Raw genomic sequence first — 7,775 nt, 5'->3', positions numbered from 1 at the left:
ACACTCACCGAACTATATCGGAGAGTGTGGAACTCAATTTCCAATTCTATTCATTTCAAATTAACTATTACAACAAGGCCTAGATTCTCAAACTTTTTTCTAACAAATTCCAATAGAAAATCCAGCAGTATTTCCTTTGAAAATAGGACAACTCTAGAGCGAGAAATAATATGTACCTGTTACGATTCCAATTTATAAAATACTCCAAACTCAATAACCTCAACACTTTCGAGGAGCAACAACCAACAAAAAATCGGGAGCACTAATAACTCTTGAATGGAGACCCACTTTCCCCATTTCTCTTTGCCATAAGTATGGAGTATTTGAGCAGATGTCTAGATAAGTTAACTGAAGATCCAGATTTCAACTTTCATCCAAAGTGTGAAAGAATTAAATTAACTCATCTCATGTTTGCAGATGATCTGCTTCTATTTGCAAGAGGAGATCATAGCTCAGTCACTAAAATTATGGAGGCCTTCAGGAACTTTTCTAGAGCCTCTAGTTTTAAAGCTAGCATTGAGAAGAGTTGTGTATACTTTGCTGGTGTTAGGAGGGAATATGCTACTAACATAGCTGCAACTGTGTCTCTTCCATTGGGAGAATTACCATTTAGATAATTGGGTGTTCCGTTGGCCGCTAGGAAACTCAATTACTCTCAATGTTAAATTCTTGTGGACAAGATTACTCTAAGGGCTCAAGCCTAGATGGCTCATATGTTGAGTTATGCTGGTAGGTTGCAACTTATTAGAAGCAATCTTAGTAGTATGCAGAACTACTGGGCTCACATCTTTCCTTTGCCCAAGAAGCTTATCAAAGCAGTTGAAATGGTGTGTAGAAGATTCATGTGGATTGGAAAAACCCTTGAGTCTAAGAAAGATCCAGTTGCTTGGCATAACTTCATTTATCCTAAGGCTGCTGGTGGGTGGAACATGGTGAACATGACAATTTGGAATCAAGCTGCCTTACTCAAGCTCTTATGGGCTATGGAGTTCAAAGCTGATAAGCTCTGGGTGAAATGGATTGATGCTTATTATCTGAAGCATGCTACAGCTCTAAATGTTGTTATAACTAACAACATTTCATGGATTTTAAGGAAGATTATCAAAGAGAGAGATATTAGAAGAAATTGGTGGTTGGGAGCAAGTTGTGCATAATGGTCAGTTCAGTGTCAAGAAGGCTTACAAGATTATTCAGGGAGAGTTTGAGGATGTCAGTTGGAGAAAGGTCATTTGTAATAATAAAGCTAGTCCCAAAAGCAAATTTATTCGATGGCTTGCCTTCGAACACAGACTGGCGACTTGTGACAGAGTCAGCAAGTGGATGCCTAGTTGCAACGTGATTTGTTGCTTGTGTAATACAGAAACTGAATCTATCCAACACCTGTTCTTTCAATGCAGATTCTCAGCTGATATATGGACCCAGATGATGCAACAGGTTAAAAGAGTTCCGTTGGTGGCAGAGTTTGTTGAAGTTACTAGAATAATGCAGGAGAAAGCTCGAAGTAAGAAGGATGAAGATAGAGTGCTGGTGATTCTATTCATTGAGACTGTATACACTCTATGAAAGTATAGAGTAGGAAGATTTTTGAGCAGCAAAGCACTACTGAGTTAGCTTTAATCAGGGACATTCTCTTTAATACAACTTGTAATTGCAACGAGAAGCAAAGACAACTTCTCATTTCAGTAGCTCCTTTATAGTTTTTCTATGCTTCTAAGTGATGTTTCCTGTTTGTTGTAGTTCAGTCCTCCTGTCGACTGTGGTGATGATGGTTTAGGTAGTATTTCTTTCCAAAAAGTTTTTTTTTGGTTTTAACAATTTTGAATTACCAAAAAAAAACTCTTAAATGGAGAAATAGATTATAGAAAAAAAAACGATTAACTATTACAAAGTGGAGCGTCTTCACCTCGAAAAAAAATACAATACTACACCAACTCGTATCAGCTTCAACTTGCAAAAGATTAACTTACGACCTCAACCTGAAACAGTTAGGGAAACTGCCACCCACCAAGTGACAAACCACATAAATGACAAAACAACATACACACATCAGCAAAGCTAAGTACTGAACCGGTAAACAAGATTAATACATGCTTTGGTGGCTTTTACTTGAAAACGACACAACAGTCATCATAACCACAACAGTCACGTTGTCACAACATGCATCACATCAACTCTTGTTAACCACATCCATATTATATCCTTATCCGATTAATCCTTTTATATTACACCAGTATTCATATAACAACAAACACAACAACGCAACTTCAAGCAATCCCAACAGACACATATTTCATATAAATCTAATTAGTTATTCTTTCAACATATCACGATCCCTTATAAGGAATCCGAGTTTACAAACTTTGATATAAGCAATATACCTTATTTCCTTTAATTGTTTCTTATCAGAAATCCATACTTATGTTTTCAAATACTATGTCAGTCTTTTTCTTATATTTCTACAAACTAACAATTTCTTAATAGGAATTAAAATAACATGACAACACTTCATTGACATGATTACTTATTGGGAATCCAATACCAAAATATGATTCCTTATCAGGAATCCAATAAGAAATCATATCTTCTTATGATTTCTTACCAGGAATCCAATGCGAAGTATGATTTCTTATCGAGAATCCAACATCAATATAACTTACCATGATATGCTTCCTTATCCGGAAACCAATATCGATATTCATATCCAAATATTGAACAAACATTCATTACTTACTTGATACGATTCCTTATCGGCAGTCCAATATCGATATAACTTTCGTTTAACCAGGGGGAATGAGAACGCGATGGAGGAGACAAAGCTTACACTCCGACTAGTTCGGGGTACATTTTTTCGCTGATTCAATCAGCCATCCACAGGTTTCACATTACCTAATATATCGCCGATTATCGCCCCACAAAGCAATGGGCAGGTTTCCCTGTGGGGACCCCCCAAGGTTCACAGTCCATGGAGGTACTGTTCATGTCACCTCATGCGTCGACTCAGACGAGGCTACTTTCCCCTTTAGATCACTTCCCATTAGCATTCATGACTTATTCCAATTATTCTTAAAACTCAAGTTTACATATCATCTCAATGACTCTTAGAAACAATTTTTGAACAATCAACAAATCCACAACACTTCTCCTTAGGGAATTATTACCAATTGACATACTATGAAATCGATTTAGAATATGATTTTAAATATGTTATATATGCTTAGAGGAGGTTTATTAATTTTTAAAGTTGATGTAATTTTAGAAAGATTTTAATTATGGAGTTTTAAGAGTTTTTAATTACTAGTATAGTAGCACTATGCTAGGAATTAAAAATAATTGAAGTTTTGGTATTAAATTCAACTTTTATATTTAGAGGGGATTTTAAATAATTTAAAGTTGTTGTAATTTTTATTTAAAATAATTAATTTTGGTTATGTTGTTTTCTAGGCGAAGAATATTTCGTAGGGAATTTTTAGAGAGTTAAAAGTGGCCTACAAGCTAGTTTACACGAGGTACGTACATAATTGCGTGCTATGTGATTAGTATCATTTTTTAAGAGATTTTTCGTATCATGCATAGGAACTTATTATGTTCATATATATATATGATTTCCAGTATTTGATTGTTACATGTGTTTATGCTTGTGTGCAAGCATGTGAATTGAGATTTATTATGAGTATTGGATTGTATGTTTGTATGGATTATTTGATACAAGCATGAAAAGAAAGTTTATTTATTAATTCGCATGAGGAATTGATATACGTTATAGAGAATCGAATCATGTTGTTCATGTATTCCTGGCAAGTATTATTTTTATTATCTTATGAGGACTACGAGCCTTATTTGGTAAGTTAGATTTATGCCGATATAAAGGTAAGTTGGATGGTTGGCTAGGTTCAACAAATAAAATGGATTGGATTAAAGGAAGTAATTTTGGATTGTAAGTTGTGATCACTTATTAAATCCTAAGATAAAAGAAGTTCATTTGTTATTATTTGATTATTTCTGTGTTGCTTGTGTGTGTGTGTGTGTGTGTGTGTGTGTGTGTGTGTGTCATAACAAGTAATAATTGGTAATTAACGTAAAGTGTGACGAGAATAGGTATAGACTTTAGACTGGTGCACATCTAGAGTTGGACATTGGGAGTTGGGGTTATGGTGAGCGTGCCATAACTTTTTCTAGGATGGATTGATCCCAATTCCTCTTTTAGTTCAAAGGTTCCTCGATATCATAGGTCATTCGGGAATACGTAGTGGCTCACATATTCCGTCTTCATAATGAAGGCTGGTTGGTAGGACAACTCAGGGTCCAATAACTATTCCATTTAAAGTAATAAAAAATGTTTAGAGTTTAGTTCAGTAAAAGTTGTCTGCAGAATGTTATATGATTATTTACCCCTGCACGTTATTATTTAGTATCATGTTATGAATGTTTATGTTTTGGTATGTAGTACTCAGCATTGCTGATTACATGCTTTGTTTGTGTGTGTGTGATCATGGCTTTGCCTTATTGATCCTATGATGTTCCTTTATGGTGAGCAAATTCAGTATAGGTTCGTAGGTATGCATCATTGGGAATTTGGAATGGAGAGAATGTGTAACTAGTATAGTTTATTTTCTGCATTGTTAAGAACATATTTTATTTAAGTTTGTTTGAGTTGTTTAAGTTGGTTTGTTTAAGTCCTAAACGCTTGTTATTTATTTATTGAGTTTTAACAAAGTTAAAGTTTAATTAATTATTTTCCGCTGCAAAATTCTGAATAAGCCGATACGTTATCACACGGGCGATAATATTTGGGTAATTCTTTACTTGTACATTATAAGATTATTTTCTAAAAAGAGAGAATTATCGGGGTGTTACAAAGTGGTATCTCGGAGCTTTAGGTTATTTTCAAAACTTATAGGCGCCTAATTAACTAACTAGCTTACTAGTTATTTGAAGAAAACTTTAGAATTGCTCCTATTTATTCATTTCGAAAAATTTTTAGGAATGTATAATTTTTAGAGAAACTGAAAATTTTTTTAATTTTTTTTAGAGGCCAGGTAATTTTTTTTTTTCGAATATTGTTTTCGAAAAAAAAAATTGTGTTCGAATTTTTTTTTTCTCTCGAAATTTTATTTTTGGATGGTTCGAAATTTCGAACTTCAGAATTTTTTTTTAGAATCGAAAATTTCTTTTCCCGACCTTTATAGGTCCGAAATTTTTTTTTTTGAAGTTGAAAATTTTTTAGACACTTAATTATTATTAGTTATAAAAGTGTCTGCATTATATTTCATGCCTTTAAAGTTTATATTATTGCATTGTGAGAATGGTAGTATAGGAAGGGCATATAGGATAGAAACATTTTATACCTGCATTTGATAGTTAGTTCAACATCATTATATTTTTCTTCCCTGCTAATGATGCATTATATTTTTTCTTCCCTGCTAATGATGAATTATATTTTTTCTTCCCTACTAACGATGCATTATATTTTTCTTCCCTGCTAATGATGCATTATATTTTTTCTTCCCTGCTAATGATGCATGAATGTTTTTCTTCCCTGCTAGCTGTTTATATTCTCTTACCTGCTAAATGCTATGATTTCCTGCCTATGATTGGTACTTACTCTTATTGTCTCTTGTGGAAATACGTTAGAGAGAGTACTAAGTGACAGGCTAAAGTCGTATCACCTTATCAAAAGTAGTCCTAAAGTCCTCTAACAAATAGTAGTCAGGGAAGTAGGGTCGAATCCACAGAGAAACAATGTTCTTTTCCTAATTGTCAGTCATATCTAGAGTATAGGAACGAGTGTTTGTGAGTAATTATACTAAACTAGACTATAACTATATCAAGAATTATCAAGAATAAAAAGTCTAGGGCATAGGTTCACTAATGATCAATATTTCGGGATGAAACACTAAAATCAACAATTAATAATGCAGTTAAACAGATTAATTCGTTCTCTCAAGTCTAAATCAAGCATAGAACGATATTAACAGGCTCTCGCAATTCATTAACACCAATTCTACCTATTGAAACTAGCCTTAATATCAAGTTTATACCTCTCGGCGCATAACCTAATATTGCAACACTATAACAATCAAATCTGGCCAAATTGGATTGAAAAGACATAAAAACATTCAATAGGAATCAACATGCATCAATAAAAATCAATACTTTAATAAACATCCCTTCCTAATTGATCATGGATCCCCTAAACCCTAGAAATAGACTACTCAATCATAATTGGGGAAAACATATTCATAATTAAATAAGCAAACATGAATTAATAATAAAGGATTGAATAGGAATAAGAAGAGAAAAGAAATAATACCAATTGTAGAACCAATCTTGCAAAAATCAAAGCTTCTATTGAAAATTCAATGTAATTGGGAAAAAACAAAACTAGGGTTCTTCAATAATTGAGAGAAAAAAGAGTTCTAATCTTTAATGAATTAATGATGGAAAAAAAAAAATAGAAAATAAGGTAGGAAATAATAATATTCCCTTGAGTCTTTATACCTTTCTATTTCCTAAAACAACTAGAAAAATAGAGTCTAATTCGTCAAAAGATAAAGCCTTATTCGACTAGGAAACCCGGAATAACCCGCGGCCGGGTTTTCGGGCTGCAAAACAGCGTCAACTTGAAAGACCATATCTCGCAAACTAGAAGTCGTATCGGGGCGTGTAATATACCGTTGGAAAGCTCTTCAAGTCTAGTTTCCAACCCCACTGGAATCACTAAATTCCGATCTCTGGATAATAGTTATGATCAAAAGAGTGCACATGACTCAATTTCCATACTTCTTTTAATATGTTTCCGCTATGTTTGAGTTGCAATCCGACTTGAAGATGCCCTTTGGACTTCTCATTTGACTTAGCTCTTTCAGATGCTTCTCATGCTTAAGCTTGTCCAATAATACTCCAATTGTGTTCTCAATACCTGAAAACTATCAAAAACACCGAAAACACACACAAGAGTAATATCTTCTCAACTTAAGTAACTATATGCAATTATGGACTAAGAATGCAACTAAATGATCCTAAAATGCAACCTAAATGCATCATGAAATGCCTATATTAATATGACTCATCAAACTCCCCCAAGCTAAACTGTTGCTTGTCCTCAAGCAATCAAACAATAGACACGGGAAGAAAATGATAACCTACAATATGGGACTAAAACAGAGTCAAGCACACAATCCAAAACACGGGATATATCAATCCTACATGAACCAAGCATCGAGTATCAATGAAACCAAACCGCATAGCACGTCATGTGACTAATCAACTTGACAATCTTACCACAAACCCTTTCCCCCAAGCTGGACTTAACAAAACTTGACAGACCTCACTATAGATATGTGAACTAATACTCTCTTGTTTTTAGGGCAAAAATCAATGACACTCAACGATCTCAACCTATATATATCAACTCAGAAGAAGCAGTACTCTTTAACTTTGACCTTTTGACTCACTTTCAACACGAAAAATGTAACACACAAAGATCAAGAGGACTTTCAAGGGTTGTAATGAGGCTAGGGTTAAGGGTATGGATCACATTTTGGGAAATGTGGTGGAAAAGCCAAGAAGGGGAGCAAATATCAATGTAAAACGGCCTAATAAGGCATTCATCACAACTTCATATAACACCATCATTACCACAATATAGCCACAATATCTTTCATGCATAGTAACCCATATATAATCTTTTCACTTTTCTTTCAAAATATGTTTACTTTCTTTGTTCTTTCATTTCTTTTTCTTCATTCTTTTCATATTGCCAAAATCTCTTTGAA

This window comes from Beta vulgaris, chromosome 8 (genome assembly GCF_026745355.1).
Source record: "Beta vulgaris subsp. vulgaris cultivar EL10 chromosome 8, EL10.2, whole genome shotgun sequence".
Lineage (NCBI taxonomy): Eukaryota > Viridiplantae > Streptophyta > Magnoliopsida > Caryophyllales > Amaranthaceae > Beta > Beta vulgaris.
Note: the sequence above shows the minus strand (reverse complement) of the source record.